Genomic DNA, 21,662 nt, shown 5'->3' with positions numbered 1-21,662 from the left:
TACTATACTATGACGTTTTTTATGACATTTTGAGGTCGAAAAAAATGTTGACTTTTTTTGCCCGAAAAAAACGCCATACTATACTATGACGTTTTTTATGACATTTTGAGGTCGAAAAAAATTTTGACTTTTTTTGTCCGATTTTGACGCCTTACTATACTATGACGTTTTTTATGACATTTTGAGGTAAAAAAAAATTTGACTTTTTTTGTCCGATTTTGACGCCTTACTATACTATGACGTTTTTTATGACATTTTGAGGTCGAAAAAAATGTTGACTTTTTTTGCCCAAAAAAAACGCCTTACTATACTATGACGTTTTTTATGACATTTTGAGGTCGAAAAAAATTTTGACTTTTTTTGCCCGAAAAAAACGCCATACTATACTATGACGTTTTTTATGACATTTTGAGGTCCAAAAAAATTTTGACTTTTTTTACCCGAAAAAAATGGCTTACTATACTATGACGTTTTTTATGACATTTTGAGGTCCAAAAAAATGTTGACTTTTTTTGACCGAAAAAAACGCCATACTATACTATGACGTTTTTTATGACATTTTGAGGTCGAAAAAAATTTTGACTTTTTTTGTCCGATTTTGATGCCTTACTATACTATGACGTTTTTTATGACATTTTGAGGTAAAAAAAAAATTTGACTTTTTTTGTCCGATTTTGACGCCTTACTATACTATGACGTTTTTTATGACATTTTGAGGTCGAAAAAAATTTTGACTTTTTTTGCCCGAAAAAAACGCCATACTATACTATGACGTTTTTTATGACATTTTGAGGTCCAAAAAAATTTTGACTTTTTTTACCCGAAAAAAATGGCTTACTATACTATGACGTTTTTTATGACATTTTGAGGTCCAAAAAAATGTTGACTTTTTTTACCCGAAAAAAGGCCTTACTATACTATGACGTTTTTTATGACATTTTGAGGTCGAAAAAAATTTTGACTTTTTTTGTCCGATTTTGATGCCTTACTATACTATGACGTTTTTTATGACATTTTGAGGTAAAAAAAAAATTTGACTTTTTTTGTCCGATTTTGACGCCTTACTATACTATGACGTTTTTTATGACATTTTGAGGTCGAAAAAAATGTTGACTTTTTTTCCCCGAAAAAAACGCCTTACTATACTATGACGTTTTTTATGACATTTTGAGGTCGAAAAAAATTTTGACTTTTTTTGCCCGAAAAAAACGTCATACTATACTATGACGTTTTTTATGACATTTTAATGTCGAAAAAAATTTTGACTTTTTTTGTCCGATTTTGACGCCTTACTATACTATGACGTTTTTTATGACATTTTGAGGTCCAAAAAAATGTTGACTTTTTTTGTTCGATTTTGACGCCATACTATACTATGACGTTTTTTTATGACATTTTGAGGTCGAAAAAAATTTTGAATTTTTTTGCCCGAAAAAAATGCCTTACTATACTATGACGTTTTTTTTGACATTTTGAGGTCCAAAAAAATGTTGACTTTTTTTGACCGAAAAAAACGCCATACTATACTATGACGTTTTTTATGACATTTTGAGGTCCAAAAAAATTTTGACTTTTTTTGTCCGATTTTGACGCCTTACTATACTATGACGTTTTTTATGACATTTTGAGGTCGAAAAAAATTTTGACTTTTTTTGCCCGAAAAAAACGCCTTACTATACTATGACGTTTTTTATGACATTTTGAGGTCGAAAAAAATTTTGACTTTTTTTGCCCGAAAAAAACGCCATACTATACTATGACGTTTTTTATGACATTTTAAAGTCGAAAAAAATTTTGACTTTTTTTGTCCGATTTTGACGCCTTACTATACTATGACGTTTTTTATGACATTTTGAGGTCGAAAAAAATGTTGACTTTTTTTGTCCGATTTTGACGCCTTACTATACTATGACGTTTTTTATGACATTTTGAGGTCCAAAAAAATTTTGACTTTTTTTGCCCGAAAAAAACGCCATACTATACTATGACGTTTTTTATGACATTTTGAGGTCCAAAAAAATTTTGACTTTTTTTGCCCGAAAAAAACGCCTTACTATACTATGACGTTTTTTATGACATTTTAAGGTCCAAAAAAATTTTGACTTTTTTTGCCCGAAAAAAACTCCAGACTATACTATGACGTTTTTTATGACATTTTGAGGTAAAAAAAAAATGTGACTTTTTTTCACCGAAAAAAACGCCATACTATACTATGACGTTTTTTATGACATTTTGAGGTAAAAAAAAAAAGGTGACTTTTTTTGCCCGAAAAAAACGCCATACTATACTATGACGTTTTTTATGACATTTTGAGGTCGAAAAAAATTTTGACTTTTTTTTGCCCAAAAAAAACGCCATACTATGACGTTTTTTATGACATTTTGAGGTCGAAAAATTTTGACTTTTTTAGCCCAAAAAAAACGCCTTACTATACTATGACGTTTATTATGACATTTTGAGGTCCAAAAAAATTTTGACTTTTTTTGCCCGAAAAAAACGCCATACTATACTATGACGTTTTTTATGACATTTTGAGGTCGAAAAAAATTTTGACTTTTTTTGCCCGAAAAAAAACGCCATACTATACTATGACGTTTTTTATTACATTTTGAGGTCGAAAAATTTTTTGACTTTTTTTGCCCGAAAAAAACGCCATACTATACTATGATGTTTTTTATGACATTTTGAGGTCCAAAAAAATGTTGACTTTTTTTGTCCGATTTTGACGCCTTACTCTACTATGACGTTTTTTATGACATTTTGAGGTCCAAAAAAATTTTGACTTTTTTGTCCGATTTTGACGCCTTACTATGACGTTTTTTTATGACATTTTGAGGTCAAAAAAAAATTTGACTTTTTTGTCCGATTTTGACGCTTTACTATACTATGACGTTTTTTATGACACTTTGAGGTCCAAAAAAATTTTGACTTTTTTTGCCCGAAAAAAACGCCATACTATACTATGACGTTTTTTATGACATTTTGAAGTCCAAAAAAATGTTGACTTTTTTTGTCCGATTTTGACGCCATACTATACTATGACGTTTTTTATGACATTTTGAGGTCCAAAAAAATTTTGACTTTTTTGTCCGATTTTGACGCCTTACTATGACGTTTTTTTATGACATTTTGAGGTCAAAAAAAATTTTGACTTTTTTTGCCCAAAAAAAACGCCATACTATACTATGACGTTTTTTATGACATTTTGAGGCCGAAAAATTTTTTGACTTTTTTTGCCCGAAAAAAACGCCATACTATACTATGACATTTTTTATCACATTTTGAGGTCCAAAAAAATTTTGACTTTTTTTGTCCGATTTTGACGCTTTACTATACTATGACGTTTATTATGACATTTTGAGGTCCAAAAAAATTTTGACTTTTTTTGCCCGAAAAAAACGCCATACTATACTATGACGTTTTTTATGACATTTTGAGGTCGAAAAAAATTTTGACTTTTTTTGCCCGAAAAAAAACGCCATACTATACTATGACGTTTTTTATTACATTTTGAGGTCGAAAAATTTTTTGACTTTTTTTGCCCGAAAAAAACGCCATACTATACTATGATGTTTTTTATGACATTTTGAGGTCCAAAAAAATGTTGACTTTTTTTGTCCGATTTTGACGCCTTACTCTACTATGACGTTTTTTATGACATTTTGAGGTCCAAAAAAATTTTGACTTTTTTGTCCGATTTTGACGCCTTACTATGACGTTTTTTTATGACATTTTGAGGTCAAAAAAAAATTTGACTTTTTTGTCCGATTTTGACGCTTTACTATACTATGACGTTTTTTATGACACTTTGAGGTCCAAAAAAATTTTGACTTTTTTTGCCCGAAAAAAACGCCATACTATACTATGACGTTTTTTATGACATTTTGAAGTCCAAAAAAATGTTGACTTTTTTTGTCCGATTTTGACGCCATACTATACTATGACGTTTTTTATGACATTTTGAGGTCCAAAAAAATTTTGACTTTTTTGTCCGATTTTGACGCCTTACTATGACGTTTTTTTATGACATTTTGAGGTCAAAAAAAATTTTGACTTTTTTTGCCCAAAAAAAACGCCATACTATACTATGACGTTTTTTATGACATTTTGAGGCCGAAAAATTTTTTGACTTTTTTTGCCCGAAAAAAACGCCATACTATACTATGACATTTTTTATCACATTTTGAGGTCCAAAAAAATTTTGACTTTTTTTGTCCGATTTTGACGCTTTACTATACTATGACGTTTTTTATGACACTTTGAGGTCGAAAAAAATTTTGACTTTTTTTGCCCGAAAAAAACGCCATACTATACTATGACGTTTTTTATGACATTTTGAGGTCCAAAAAAATGTTGACTTTTTTTGTCCGATTTTGACGCCTTACTATACTATGACGTTTTTTATGACATTTTGAGTTCAATAAAAATTTTGACTTTTTCCGGCCGATTTTGACGCCTTATTGTACTATGACATTTTTTATGACATTTGGAGGTCTTACCAAAATATGACTTTTTTGCATATTTTGACGCCTTACGGCCGTATGACATTTTTATGTCATTTTGAGCATGACTTTTTTTTGGCTTATTTTGAAGCTTACTATGACCTTTTTCTTTTTGGGTCCAAGCATGAAATTCGTGTGAAGCCCTTTTGTTACTTTTATATTATTTATTATTACTTTCCTCCTCTTTTATTTTTCTCCTGCTGCTTTGTCGGCTAATTTGACCTTCTGAATGTGCTCAAAAATTCACCAAACTTTGCCCAAAATTTTCCCCAGGCAAAAGTTCTTGGTTGTCACTTTTTGGGTGACTGAGCGTGGCCAAACGGCTCTTTAGTGCCCCCTAAAATTTGAAAATATTCCAAGTACACGGACTTGAAATTCAGTACACAGATGCACCACGTCCATATTAGAAAAAAAGTCTCATGGAGGAAAGTTCTACGATGTACAGGAAGTCTGCCATTTTGGAAAAATAACACCGTTCTGTGTTTCGCACAGCTTGTACTTGTACAAACTCATCCTTGGAGAATGTTCCGATCATGCTGAAAATTGCTCTGTTTGCTCTTAAGGTCTTCATGACTAAAAGTTGTGAAAAGCTTTGGTCTGGGTTACACGGTCTGGGTTACACACTCTGGACATCGCGCTGCCACGAAATTGACCCTTTGCCAACACAGGAAATGGATGTATTTGTGCCTCTATCTCCCACATACTTCATCCTATGTGGATCAAACTTTGCAGCCATGTTGATCATGTGATTCAGAACAGATTGGTGATACACAAATAGCGCCAACTACTGGGAATAGGAAATATGTGTAGTTTTCATGTAGTTATGTATATTTTTCATGTAGTTCACTGGAAAGCAGACCAGATGAAGAGGGAGAAACTGATCAGCATACAAAAGAGAGCACAGTGACATGCTCATATTATGCTACACACATACAGCACCTACTGGGGGAGAAGACATGTCTTTTGTACATGTGTATGTCTGTATATCTGTAGAGCAGATGAAATTAGGGCTGTTGGAAAGAAGAGAAGACAGTGGAGGCATTGGTGCAGTTGAGCTCCTTTTACTTGAAGCCATAAATGTTTATGTCAGTGTGCCATGTGAGCTATATAATGGAAATACATACATTCTACATAGATGTGTTAACATGGAGTTATCATGAAAAGCTGTGTAGATTTAGGATTTTGTGTGGATCTTACATCATCAATCTATTAGCAGGGCACTGCAGGGAATTGAACCCCACCCTAGCGTACTAGGTGTACCATAACCAGTGCCTTTTGCTTTTTGAAGTGATGTAAAGGTAAAGCAAAACCTATTTCAACAGCATTTCTTAAATATTGTGTCATCAACATATCTAGTTAGAATGAGATATGGCATTCATGGAAATGCTGTTGTAATGTAGGAAAGAAAACCTTACTTTGAATAATGTATATGACATATTACTGCTATAGAATCAAAGCATGGATTTATAACATATAATCTATAATGTGTTATGTATTTTTGCGTTACATATGTGGGTAAGTGGTGATGTACATGATTGTATATGATTTGAAATAGTTCTTAATTGTTGAGAAAGTAGAGAAAGCAAAGGATTTTGACATGTAAAGAGCACATAAACACAGTAGAAATGTAGAAAATGCACCAGACCTCTGTTGTGCTCCAGCAATAAAAACACAGTACATATAAAATATAAGTTCAGAAAAACAGGTAAAAAAGACAGCAACATATCTCAGTTCTGCATCATATCTCAACTACACCAAAGCTAGAACTGTTTAAATGTGTTTTAATAACACCTGTTATGTCTGCACAGATAATTCATCTTACAATGCAGATCAACACTTGTACTGCCAAAATAAACCCCAGCTAACCAAAAACCAACACACTATACAAATTATACAAAGCTTTAACTATTACCAAATCATCCACATGGCAAAAAATGTCTACCTAAACTCATCTTGTTGTTTTATTCACACTTTGGCAGAATTCCCAAAACGAAAGGGGGCGTGGCCACAGACATCATTCATCAATCATAAGACACCACTGAATCAACTAAAGTCCCACCTCCCTACATCTAATCATGAAATGTGTATGGTTAAAATACAAATTACACAATGCTTGGAAAAACAATGTCTAACTTTTAACAACAGGCTCCATTAACCTGCTTCATCAACATCTCTCAAACTGAACACTGACTGCGTGAGTTATCCTCTGACAAACTTCATGATACTTTTTCTTAATGTGCAACTTTCTTGTAACCACATTACACATATAGTCACATAAACACAACTCACTCAAAGTACATTACAGTTAACTTATTCATATATATATCCACAAATACCAGGATATATTTAACCAAGGACCTCCTGGTATTCTTAACATATGTGGCTGAAAATAACACCATTGAAATGTCTACACAAATTCTAAACAACACTAAAGTAATTTACAAATAACACGCTGTCCATTAAACCAAATTACATGTTTGCTCTGCACAGATAATCAAGATGACCTTCACACTCTTAACTGATTTATATGCTCATATGATGATACACTAATAGTGCCCCCTGCTGGGAGACGGTGACTCCTGCAGCTCGCAAGGGAAGCGAGGGCCCACCCATCGCCTGAGCGCGAAAACTCGTGCGAAGCCCTCTTGTATCTGAAGGGATTATTATTCTCCTCCTCCTCTATTTTTCTTTCGCCACTTTGTCGGCTAATTTGACCACCTGAACGTGCGCGAAAGTGCACCAAACTTTGCCCCTGACAAAAATTCTTGTTTGACACTGTCCGGGGTGCGACCGGGCGTGGCCAAACGGCTCTGCAGCGCCCCCAGAGTTTTTATTCACCGTAAGACCTACAGACTTGAAATTCGGTACACAGATGCATCACATCCAGACGAGAAAAAAATCCTCTTGAAGCAAAATTCCACGATGTACAGGAAGTCGGCCATTTTGGAAAAATGCCACCATTTTGCATATCGCACTCCCCGTACTTTAACAAACTCCTCCTAGGGGAATTGTTAGATTACGCTGAATTTTGCTGAGATTGCTCATAAGGCATTAGGAACAAAAGGTTATCAGATGTTTTGGTGAGGGTTACACGGTCTAACCGTGGCGCCGCCACAAATTTGACCCTTCACCAACACACAGGAAATGGATGTATTTGTGCCTGTATCTCCCACATCCTTCATCCAATGTGGATCAAACTTTACAGTCAGGATGATCTTCAAACTCATTTATATGCTCACATGATGATTCACTCATAGCGCCCCCTGCTGGGAGGAGGCCATGTCTTTTCTGTTGCTGTATTCTGCTGTGCTTCTCTGGGGAGAAGAGCAGGAGAGAGGAGAGGACTCTGCTGCTTGGCTGCGGTAGCTGCGACTCCCGTGGGTCGTAAGGGGTCCGAGGGCCCACCCATCGCTGCTTGCAGCTTTAACTTAGACTTTTAACTTTTGACTTTTAGCTCTGGTTTGGTCTGGTCTCCAATTTCTGAGTAAAATACAGTATCTGTCCCTTCAGCTGCTTTATCTTGACTTTCTTCTGTTTTCTAACTTTGTCTGACTGCAGTTTCCCACGGTATTGCCATCACTCTCTCCACATGCACTCTTATATCTGAAAAGCACAATCCTGAACACGAGTTCATGACCCTTTTCCAAGGCTTGCTAAAAGGCATTCTGGGTAATGTGGGAAATCAATAAAATTGACCGAATTGCTCATCACAAAGTAAATGTTGGAAGCCTTGAACGTCAGGTAACTGATACCAAATATAGCATGATAAGAGTATCCAGTTAAGGCTTTTCTCTCTCATATAGTAAATCTAAAGGCAACAGGCCAGTCTTGGATAATTTGGTGGACTGGATCCTGATTAAAGTGGCAGTACGTGTGCCAGAATTGGCCATCAGGGTGGTTTCAGGATGCTGTGCTAGAAACAACTTGAGAACCGAGTAAAAAACCAATTAAACCATCAGCCGTCCACCACGACCTTCATACACCCGCTCTGATCAGCGCCATTAATTTTCTGTCACAACTTATTAAGTGATAACATTTATCAATTAGGCAAACAGATTTTAATTGGAGAGGGCATGCAGCCCAGAGGCATGGCCATCCACAAGTGCCAGGCCCATTTAGAAAAAACACTAGACATAAATGAATTCTTGAAAAGACCTTGTATATCAGGAGGTGTCAGCAGATGTGCTGGTCTCTAATGTGCTTGTTTATCACTGTGTATAGAGACTGTGGATAATACGTCAAGCAGGCGGCTGGCCTTTATTAAAAACCATGCATTCACAATCAGCTGTTCAACAGCTTGAGGCGCCATTATCCCCTCAGAGGCTGGTTATGAGAAAAGACAGGTTCTAACAGAAAATTCCCTCTGAATCCGTTTTATTATTTCCCCCTTTATCACATGCAAAATAGAAAGAGTTTCATTTTAAAACAACACATCAAACATCCACCACCATGAATATAGACTATAAAGTAGAGGTTTTTAAATTTCCAGTTGCTGAGGTAAAGTTTAAATTTCAATAGAAAGCTGAAGTTAAAATATTCACTATTATGTAAATGGAGACCTAAATGGATGCTGTTTCTCATTTAAACATTAAGCTTATGTTACACCAGTATGACACACAGCTCCTTGAAATAACTAAAAAAAACAACAAAAAAAAAACATTGCATAACGCTGAATAATTGCATCTAATTATACATTCCCCCAACTCCCTGTGTCCCACTATTTCTCTGTGCTTTTGTGATTCATTTCCCATCGACGGTGCTGTGAAATCCTTAATCTGGGCCGAGGAGGGAAACTGGGCCAGATGTGGATGATCAATAGACTTTCTATGATAACCTGACAGTTTCTTATTAGACGTGACGGGCTGCAGCCTCCAGCCCTGCCATCATATTCATCTGCACTCTCACCGACTGACTTTGAATATCTGGATATGAGCAAAGCACACCATGACAGCATCCTGCCTGAACCACCTGACTGCTGAAGTCTTCATTTCCTAAACAGGCAAATGTTTCTATCATGTGTCAGCATTAGAAAGGGGAGATGTAGAGTCATTGCTGCTAAATGCAAAGAGCCTTATGACCTACAGGTGAAAAGGACTAAGGACAATTGTACAGGCAAAGATCTGATGGATCATTTCACATCTATAGCAAAAATATTTCCATTGTCTCTAATACTTCAGCCTCCACCACAACACAATGTTCTGGTTTCTCAGGATTATCCCCAGACCACAACAGTAGGTAATGGAAGTACAACAGTTCTGATGAAAATTGTCAACGAAAATGCATTCACCTGTATCGTGTTGGCATTGCAGCAGAACTTTCAGAAGCAGATACAGTATCTCAAAGAAACAGTTTGACGTTTTGGGAAATATGCTTAGTTGCTTTCTTGCTGAGTTAGATGATCAATACCACTCTCATGTCCGTATGGAAGCTGGTCTGAAGCCACAGCCTACAGCCGATAAGGTTAGCTTAGCAAAAAGACTGGAAACAAGGTCGAACAATTCATACATACACAACACTGATTTCCTGCAAGGAATAGTCCTACACATAACACCACATGCTTCATACACATGGAAGGCTCCATCCTAGTCCACCCTGAACTTGCAGCTTTTGTCACCATCTCTCATGAAATCTGCATAAAACAATCCAACCTTACTTTCACACTCGTTTTTTTTCCACAAGCCTTACTGAAGAGCAGAAACATTCTTTGACTCTGTTTTGAACTTTGCATAATCTAAAATTAGGACTTTTAAAATGCCATAAAAAAACAAACTTGATACTGAAGTGTTTTCTTTCATAGGCATTATAGATTTAAATTTGCTATTGTTAGTTTTGATACTAAGCATATTCATAGAAAGCTTTTGACACAACCGTGATTATGCACTTTGAATGAACTTGGAGTAATTAGCCATTATTAGCATATTTTTTTAAATTACAGATGAGAAAAAAAATGTTGATCATTAATCCAGATTGTTTAAAATACAACACTTTGTGGATATAGTGTATATTTACATATCGAATGCATGTCTGCATGGTCTCATGCACACACACATACTGATTAAACACTGAGTAATTCTTTATTACAAGCACTGATATCACGATTATGCCGCTAACAAACATGACAGCTCTGTATGTGTGTGTATGTGTGTGCCTCTGACAAGGCAAAGGTCTGCTCAGTAAATATGACTGGAACAGATAACACGGCTCTCACTGGGTAATGAGACAGGAAGAAATGTTAAGGGAGCCCTGGGAGAGACATGTAATGAAGCATTGTTTGCGGGATGAGAACACACACTCACGCACACACATACAGGTAATGAAGCATTGTAGGAGGTTGAGCCTGGCTGAGGCTGATAACATCCCGTTGTGCCTGATAGAGGACAATGGGCCGTAGAAATGGAACCACACCGTCTGTACACCATACTCTGCCATCATCATACCCCCCCACCCCGCCTCCAAACACACACACACATACACAGAGATGGATGAAGTTCCTTAAAGTGGGACTGAAAGATAACAGGGAGGCCTGAAGAGGAAAAGAGGTCTGAAAACAATGCATCGTCCTCATTGTGCCAGCTCGGCTTCTCAGTCAACATTGATCATCAAAGGTGTCAAACCCTAAGCCCGTTGCATCCCACCAACTAGTTTAATTAAAAGACATATTTTCATAAGAGGAGAGTCGGGGGGACCTCAGTGGAAACTGTTACATATGGACGCCCTCAAGAAAAAATGTTATGGTAGCTTAGAAATTATCCCATGGCAGTACTGCTTAGATGGCTGAAGGATTTCTCCTTTTCGTTACCCTCTGACTGTTTCTGTTTACCAAAAGATTAGTGCACTGTCTCCACCATATTTACTGCAGCGCTTGTACTTTACGGGTGTTCTAGTGGAGTATTTGATGCGGGTACTTAATTATTTGGTGAGTGGGTTAGCCAAGGCAGACTGGTAAAACTCCCCGTGGGCTTTTGTTCCCAACGTCCTGCTCTCGTCTTTGCTTCTTGTTGCTCTCACACAGGCAGAGCAGAATGGGAATGTAGCTCAACTTACAACACAAATGAAATTGAATGTTTTATCTGTGCGAGCAGATGGAGAACACCCCCTGGAAACTGATGGCACCTCAGTGCACGCTGCAGTCTAGACAGAGTTCTTACCAGCAGCGAAGGTTCAGAAATTAATATGTGGTTTGTTATGTTTGGAACGGCTGTTTTGTTTGCTGGAATAATGAAGTGATATTGATATGGCTCAGGCAACAGAGAAATATGAGTACTGGAAATGGATTCTAAGAGTCAATTAACCCCGGATAGATGGAGGTTGCAATGCACTTGCTTCCAGACGTCAGTCTTGAATTTTGGATCTCAGGCAAAGGAAGCCTGAGGAAGAATGTCAGCTTTCCGTCGTCGGCTTATGAAAAGGCTGGCATGCATTTCCTTGAGATAATTTCAATTATATGAAGAAAGCAAGGAATTTCCAAATTTAAAATGTGTCTCGGATATGGTGGAGTTAAGAACAAAAAAAATGTTTAAAAACACAGCAGGAGGAAAAGTAGGGAAAGTAGATGCTACATTTGAGCCTGTTTGTGCCTGCTGTATATGTGGTAACCTGCCAAACACCCTGCTCAACTTTAAAGAGATTTGTCTATCATAATCCAGATGTGCTGTTTCATCCTCGACTACGGCCAGTCGCACACTGCAGAGGAAGCACCGTTGTGTCATGCTCCTCCTGTCTCTCCATTCTCTTCTGTTCCTAATGAGACATGTAGGTCAGCACTGAAACCCTTCAAGACGTCCCATACTGTTCAACAACCCATCTGTACCGGTATTACTGGCATATACCCGTACACACCCACAACAGTCTGGGGCTGCCTCCCCTCCACCCCAGTGCCAAATGCTGTGGCCTGGTTTACAGACAATCTGCTGCCCAGCGGGAGAGGAGCGGGAGGCGGTGTGAAGAGCGCTACAGATTCCCTAGGAGGCTGACCTACAGGGAACAAACTCTCTGCAGCTTTCAGGCTGAATTCCAGTCTGCTCTCATATCTACACAGTTGTCATAGTTACAAAAAGTGGGCCAATACATCCCAATTTTCTAAGCTATTGCACAAATCACTGAAAAAGAAGGTCAGGCTCATGTCACTTAAACAAATAGTTTGTCAGTTACATAAACTATTATTAAGTCAGGTGGTGTGTCTAACCCATAATGATACTGACTGACCTTTTTTGCCCTGCTAATAACAAGCCTGAAGGACGGGGGCATCAAACAGTCGGCGGCATGGACTATTAAACACTTTCAACCAGAACAAGACAATCCAACATCTCATAGCCAGATTTCCAGGAAGACTACTGTAAGATATTCATGGTCCACAGAGGATGACTCATCATGTTTTGAGCTTCCAACCTTTCCTAACCTCAGGGAAAAGATATTTCACCAAAGCCTAAACCAACACAAGAGCGACTGAAGTTTGAGCTGTATGCTGCTAATGTGGCTAACACCAAGACATGGCGTCTGTGGCGTCATGCACAGATTAAATGAAGAGATTTAGGAACCAGAGGCAGGAAACTGTGACCTGGGAGATACTGATAAAATTACGTGGAGCTGAGGAGGTGTGAATAAGCATTAACCACTACAGTGAAGTGTGATAGGCTAAGGCACTGTTGCTGCTTAATGTTTCATCCGCAATGTCTGTATGTGTGAATAAGTATATCTACTCACAGTATGTTTTACACTCCCACCATTCAGCACTGGCTGGACGTGGTGTGATCGTTGCATGACTTCGGTTAGCACAAAATCTTCAGATGTCGCTGCAGGGGAGGAGGATCTGAGGGAAGAAAGAGGAGAGGGAGTCAGACCACAGCATTTGACATTTACTGGCCTTTGAGTGTGTATCAGGCACCACAGGAGAGACCACTGAAGACAGAAAATGCAGACAATCCTTACACTCACACAGATTTACAAGAGCATTTCATAACCTTGGGCTGAGGGTCAACATGTGGCGGACAAAGAACATCAAGATCAAACAGGAAGTGAAAATGGAATTTTCACCTGTTTGTCTTGTTAGATAATCAACAACTGATTCATCAGTTAATCAAATTATCAAGTACAAATGTTTGTTTCTTTATACAAGAACAAGCTGTTATTTACAGAGCAAGATCTATGATATAAATATCCTTTAAATAGCTGCAATGCTATAAAATCACAGCTGTTTTAGAAAGTTACAGCAATTATAAGCTGTTACGCGTACTATTGGTGTTTTACCATTTCCAACCTCCTACCTCACATTTAAAACAGTGTGACAGTAGATGCATATCCCTGTAAGCATAAGGTAATTTGTGGTAGATAAAGCAGTGGTACAGCTGCTTTAAACTGATGTGCTTTTGTTGCCTGACTCTTCCTTTCATCTGCTTTCAACTCATGAGATCAATACACAATATCAGCTCTTGGTGTGACAGTGATAACGTCCATACATTTGTCAGCTGTACATTTTTGCCTTGATTTAATGTTATTTGCATGAACTCTGGTGCTGAACTCTCTCTGTGTCAGACTACTTTTTGTTTCTACTTATGTCTCCAAACAATAAATTATCTCACTTTTCTCTGCATGTGCACAAAGCCACACAATCTTTCCCTCCTTACAGCGTGCCTGCATGTCGCCCCACAGAGTTGGGGACTTCTTGTTCTCTGGTTTTGCTTTTCTGTCAGCATGAGGTTCAGATTTGAGCCATTTCCATCTCTGCCCCCAGCTTTCATTCAGTAAATACCGTGGCCCCTTCTGTGGGCTGAATCCCTCTTAATACCCTGCAATCCTTAACAGCACTGGGCAGAGAAGCATGGACAGAAGATTGACCCTCTATTTTGGAGGGATGATGCTTCCTGGGGTGCCAGAGCAGCCACAGATTATGTTGGTCATCGTTACTAAGAATTTGGAGACAGAACAAAGTCTGGCTATAAAAAGATGACTCTCGCATCCTTTTAAGTAGATAGAAGAGAAGAAGGAGTCGGTCTTTGTCTTGTCTTTCACATTATATCAGTTCTGACTGACTGGAGGGGAGTCCCAGGTATTTAACCTCTGTGGGGTCGTTATCAAGGCCAGTGATGCCACTCAGCTCGTTAGTGCCCCTGGCTGTTGTAACAACAGTCATTACAGTCACTGGAATCTGCAAATGAGTCCAACTGCCCCCAGTTCAGCCCTTCATTGATAACCATGACCTCAGTGACTGAGTATCTTCACAGACATCTTCCTAAGCATTTTATGATGAACACCCTCAGAGCGGAATGGAAGCATGACACGACATACAGGAAAACTGCAGACTACAGAAACTGGCAGCGATTTAGCCTGAGATACTGACAACACAGATGATCCTAGAGAAGGCTCAGAAACAGCTACTGAATCAGAGAGTGTAGGTTTGAATGAAAAGGTTGACTGCTTGCTTCAGAATCTGCCCAGAGCAGCCTTGGAGAAGGTCACTGATTTCATTGAGAGGGCATAACTATCTAACTGGACCTTTGTGAAAACCAGCCACAAGATCCAGGAAGAACAGCAACACTTCAGGTGGTGAAAAAAAGAGGAATAAACAACATCATCTCAGACGAGTCTGGAGCATCTGTGAAATTCAGTTTTTTAAATGAGTGGATGCTGGTTGTTGGTAGAGCGGGAACTTTTATTGTAAAGGGAGTGAAACAGCACCAGCACCACTGTCAGCCGACAGGAGCAATGGGTCACAAATAATCTCAAAGCAGCCTGTTTTATTATAAACTGACGTGAAGTGGGAATTACTTTTCATAAAACCAAAATAATAATCAAGCCAAAGAAGTTCTCGACAATTTTATCTAAGCCTATATGTATCCTAAGCAACACTGCTACAAGATAAGTGACCTTTTCTCTAGGAAATGCCAGCCCCAGCTGCTCATGAGAACCATGTTTCACAGGCCAACAGAAAGGTCTTCTCTGATATAAAGGGGTTAAATGTAGCATGTAGCTGCACCCCGCCATGTTCACCTGCCTCAGGATTCGCTCTGCTGAGCAGTAACAAGAATGGAAAATAACACAATGTGATGGACATTTGCCTTTCACACGGCTCATGGCTCAAAAAAATAAATAACTGATCAGATGCAATGACACTTTCCATCACCGTGTAACACAGCTGCTCGAGGTCTCTCAGGTATTACCGGAACTTCCCACTTTCCTTCCTCTGCAGATCAACTTTCAATATTTCCAACTGCCTTTGTAGTGAGCACACTTTATCTTGGACAGCCAGACCTTTCTGGTCAGCTTCAACACACCTTTCTATGGTGTGAGTGAACACATCATCAATCACCACATATATTCAAGTTGCTCTAAAAACTTCTGTTTTGTTGTTTGCTGTGCAGTTTAAAACTTTTCATAAAGTTGAAAAATTAGCAATTTTCACTGAAAAATGGAAATTTAGCCCCTGTTTAATGCTGTGTTCACAAAAAGTAGTTATGCAAACAAAGCTTCAGCACATCAGAATATATCAATACCTCAGATTTTTTTTTTTTTTTTTTTTTTGGTGTTAGTTCCTGTATTAAAGAACCTGTCAATCATGCCCGGACAGATATCATATCAGCCTGCAGTCTTCTTTTGAATTATGGTGATGGACAAACAGTTTTGCTGATATTTCAAGTTTGGATTGGGCCTTTTAAAGGGTAACACACACCAGCAGCATATGGTGTCAGATAGTGCCCATCAGCACGTCAGGATACTCCCCACTGTTCTGATTGATCTTTACAATCTCCTGCAAATTTAATCGTTACAAACTATCTTTAAAGTCAAAGCCATTTCGGAAATCGTATATTAAAAACCCTGTTTTCTTTACTGTATTTTTTCTGCTATAGTCTTGTAAGTTTAGAAGAAAATGTGTCTCCATAGGACCATGACTTAGAACATGGAACTTGACGTTATCGTAAGTCGTACAAAGCATGGGGCTTCCTGATGTGGGGCTGAACACTAATTAAAAATGTGTCACATAGGTTTCTCTAATCACTGCCTGCTGTCTATAGAAATGACCCACTGCTACACAGACATAAGGAAAGAAAAAGTAAAGTCTCCGAAGACTCAAATCCTAAACCTCATCATGTCCACAACACGTCTACTTTATTCATTGTGCCTAATGAATAGCAATTTGGACTCTTTTCTAGTGTGCAGTAAGATCAAAATAATTCAAAAACTAAAATGAAATCATGGGGGTGTTTACTAATCAAGACAAATGGCTGTGTCGGGAGTTTAAAAAGCCAGAATAGCCAAAAGCCAAAATAAACAATGATATAAATCCCTAATTATGTATAACAGGAAGAGCAGGAGTGGAGAAAGAGTGAAGGTGAAGAGAGAAGTTACGGCTCTGCGATTGGTGAACATCATGACTACAGATGGCAAAACCAAGAACAGAGAGAGTGGGAAATGAAGCAGGAAAGAAACCAACTTATGAAAAACTGAGCTCAGCCTGTACACCGACAAGTCATCGCTAAACCTGCCGGAGGGTGAGAGCAGAAAACAAATCTGCCCCATTTGTGGGAAATCTGGAAAATATCCATATTCATGATGGTGGGGGGGGGGGGGGGGGGGGGAGATGCCTGACTTGTGTGCGACTATGTGTGCAGGACACGCAGTGTGACTCTCCTCCTGATACAATGGTGACATTTCGGTCATCACCAGGAGGGAGGATACGGGTGGAGAGAGGGCAGAGATGCCCTAGACACGGCTTTCTGCTTGAGTGCAGAGCTTTGCATAATTACAGAACAACAAGTGAGCATCTCTCTGTCTGACAGTGTTGGAAGGAGTCTGCACAAGTGAAGGCAAAGAGCATGTACTTTCCTTTAAGGGAGGCATTATCACATTTCTTAATGTTTGCTGGCTGAGAACACTATCTGCTCTGAGGGAGGAAGGTCTGACTTCATATATATTTAAATGGCAAGTGAAATTGTGTGGGTCACTGGCAGAGCACGGACCTGCAGTTTGGTATACTTTTGTGGTTTTGCCATTGTGTGTGGGTGAATCTGTGGATGCTGATTTGTGGGTGGTTGTGAAAGTTTTGTTCTCTCTTATCCTGTACTGCGGATCTCATCCCAAAGGAACAGAGACAAAGCATTCACGCTGATAAACTGAAACACCTACAGTACAACTTGTGCTGTACAGTATATGTACGCATATTAAAGTGACCGTCTGACACTGTAAAACTGAAGAAGTGATCAAATGTGTCTACGGTATTATATGAAATGGGGTTTGATCTAATGATAATTTTAAGGATTTAACTAAAAACTTAATAAACCAAATTTCTGAATACATCAGTGTTGAATGTTGTCTTATCATAAGCAGATGCACAAGAGTGTAGCTTAACATCGAATGAATGACGTGCCCATGTTTAAATGCCATGTTATATACACCCCTGCCACAGCATCAACCCCAACAAAGTGCACCCAGAATGCATCGCGGTGTGGGAGGCACAAAACGCAGCTCACCCAGGTCAACAGCAGCTTCTGTACACCGGTGCAATGTGCCCTGCCTTTCCAAAGATAAGAATCCATGTTTAGCATGCACAGCTGACTGAAATATATGACAGATAACTGAACTGGAATGACGAACTGCCCTGCTGTTCTGCTGAGAGAGAGAAAAAAGAAACTAAGAAAGAGAAGCAGCCAGACACAAAATAGATCTGACTGTTGACATCGACCAAAAGAGGTGACGATATAAAAGCAGGAGAAAGAATGATTAATCAGCTGGGTGTCTAATAGGAAACTGAAGGTGAAATGTCCAAACCCCCTTCAGCAAGAGAAGAGTAATAGAGACAGCAAAAGCCAGCATCTTCATCTGGGATCAATGCGCTCTAATCCAGGACACATGCACGCATTAATGATCTCTTAACCTCTCACACCCTTTTCTCCAGCCCCCATCCTCTAAATCTCTGACCTCCTCGCTCCCTCAACACTGTTTGCTGAACATCTGAGGTCCAAAATCTCAGTAACTCCATCAGACTGGACAAGCTCGAGTTGGCAACCAGCGTTTTTAAAACGGGCCTCCCGCCGTAAAGTTCTCTCCTCTCCACAGAGGCACTCTCCTCTTGATAAATATCTCAGCGTTTAATGATGCAGTTCTGCTGAAAAGTTCGAGAGCATTACCAACCACAAAGTGAGAGGTGCATACGTCACCAGTGACTAAAAACAATGAGACTGCCAATTTTCCAATGAAAAATATGGCCAAGCTAGGTGTACAAGCTGTTGTATATTTATGGGAGCCCATTTGCTGCAGCTGATATTTGTAACTAGGAATGGGTAGCATGGTGCGTTCTATCTAAAATGAAATATGAAACCAGTAAAGCAAAAAACAGTGGGTATTTGGAAAAAGTCTTCCAGGAATATTCCATGCATGAAATCAGGTAGAAATTTGATGTCACCTCGGTCGCTGTGAGAAGATTAAAATTTTTGTTCTACGAAAATTTATCCTGGCAGATATTCACCTGAGACAGAAATGACTTCATTGATTAAGTTAGCTAAGGGGTCTTGGTATTGTAAATATGTGCCCGCCTGACGTTCACCAAACCACACTGCTCCAGTCTCAAAAGTCTCATACGTCATATTTCAGTAACATAAAGATATACCTCCCGTTCACAAGTGAAGAGGAGAATGACGGAAAGCACAACTCCAAATGGGTGTATTTTAACACAATTAGTGTATGAATTCTTGTATTATGGGCAAATACTTGTTTTGTGAGTTTACTGGGACCTTTGCCCTTGACCACCAAATTCTAATCAGTTCACCCTCGAGTCCAGTGAGTATTTTCCACAGGTAGGTGATTTTCACAGAACACTGAGGGGACTGAGACTTTTGTGTAAGTGAAAACTAATAATTTGTCTGTACATGTCAAGGCCTGGTATTGTACTGTGATAAAGTTGCTGCTGTTGAATTGAATTAAAGCTTTCCCACTAAGAAAGCAGAGTCAGTAAGTGTGGTTTGTTGTTCGTAAAGACCAGAGGCTGTGTTCTTACTGGTTTCACTCCTCTGATTCTCTTCACGGCCCAGTATGTTCTGACAAAGAGAGGCTGCACAGCTTTTAATAACACACAAAGAGCTCTGCCACCAACAGCCCCACAGCTCTGATGCATAAGACACTAAGATGGATGGGACACATTGTATTTTCCTGTGAGGCCAAGGGTCTGCACGCCCTCGAATTTACCTCATATCCCACCATGCAAAAGCACAGTATATCCTTGTCAATTACAATGGCACGGTCTCAAATTAGATTCACGGTCATACAATCTGAGGCAGCGGGAGATTTGTTTTTAGGCTATGCGGCATCTCATGGGAGGACTGAGATATTCACATCCTTTTGATCAGCAGACAACAGTATTTGGTTTCAGTGATAATTATGCCAAAGTGTTACTATAAAATAAAATTTACAAGAGTGAATCTCTGAATGTAGGACATCTCATATCCTTTGGATATGCTGTATCTGACATGAAACGATTCAAAATGGCTTTTGTTTGTAATTCTCATACAAAATTATATTAGTAGGATTAGCATTTAGAGCCAAAGGGCAGACGACAATCATGCAAGCATGGTGACAAGTAAGGAAATAAGTTTTCAGCAGTCTGTATATATAAGTTTATTAGCTTTAGGGCCAGTTTAGCCACATGACATTTGCACAAGCTTTTAAAGCCACTTATAAAAGAACTGAAACAGGAGAAAGCCTAATGCAGCTGAATGGGCGCAGTAAGGGTGCCATCGACGAGGTGACCGGACAGTGTGTGATATATACTTCACTGCAGAACGGCAACATTTCCAGTGATTAAAGATAAAGCCACAAAAAACAAACAAACATTGCCCTCTAAGAGAAGAAATTGATTGGATGTAGCGGCGGTGCTCTTGTAAGTTATCTGATAGGTCATTTATTGACTGCAGGCTTTGAGCCGATTGACCAGGGGCCCGGCTGATAGATACTAATACTGTTGAAGAGATCACACTGTTTCTTTTACTACTTTTTCCTCTAGGTGACACCGCTGTTTGCTTATCTGAGATAAAACCCTTGTTTTGTTTTTTTGAATATCACCTTTATTGACAGCACATTACACCTGACAGGGAGAATATCCTGGGATCAACCTGACCCAGCTGGACAGAGTTTCCATGCTCTCTCCATGTCAAAAACGGTTAAGTATCCTCCCATGGTAAAACGACAGGCAGGTTAAGTGAACAAACTAGATGAGTCCAAACTCAAGTTCAATTCTTGTCTCTGCTCCTGCTGCTTTGTTTTCACATTTGCTTACTGTTGTTCCAATCCATGTTAAGTTTGTGTACTGCTTTCCTCAGCAAAGTAAAGGTGTTCACAGCTGTCGGCAGCAAACTGCGTCTCTGTCCTCTGTGGTTTTGATGTATGTACTTGAGGTCTTTGAGCAATACGAAACAGGAAACCTACCACAACCTGACATGCTACTCCTACTTGTGTGACAGACTGTTGACCTGCCTAGGCAGTATCCCGCCTCTCACCTAATGCATGCTGGGATATACTCCAGCCACCCACAACACTGAAGCGCATAAGCAGTTCAGAAAATGAATGGATGGATATCTTTCATACATCTTTTCACTGCGCTCTCTGCCTTTCTGTGTGATGTCAGTCCTCGCCATCGCCATCAGTGTCCAAAAGATGCTTTTCCAATTCAGAGTCAATCAGGGAGAAAATGAAAATCTCACTGGGCTGTATTATTTATACACAGACCCTGCTTTCTTCATGCTGCGATCAGCATTCTGCCCTCATTATGCACACACAAATACACACACACACACACACACACACACACACACACACACACACACACACACACACACACACACACACACACACACACACACACACACACACACACACACACACACACACACACACGCATTCACATGCTGTTGGATATAAGGCAGACAGGATTTTCTACCATACTCTTACAGCACAAATATCCCTGCAATCCTGCCACTATTCTGTGAAAACCATGTATTTCCATCACCTTTTCATGAGCTACAGCTCTGCTTTCAGCTTTTTGACAATGCATTTCTCAGATAAACAAGTGGGCTTTTAAATGGTTTATGGAGTCCATTATTTAAACTGGCTTGTTTGGTTTAGGTACAATGTTGAAGAGGCATTTTAATGAGAAGGTTTTTGTTTTGACAAGATTTG

This window comes from Toxotes jaculatrix, chromosome 1 (genome assembly GCF_017976425.1).
Source record: "Toxotes jaculatrix isolate fToxJac2 chromosome 1, fToxJac2.pri, whole genome shotgun sequence".
In the NCBI taxonomy this organism is placed as follows: domain Eukaryota; kingdom Metazoa; phylum Chordata; class Actinopteri; family Toxotidae; genus Toxotes; species Toxotes jaculatrix.
This window is presented reverse-complemented; position numbering follows the sequence as displayed.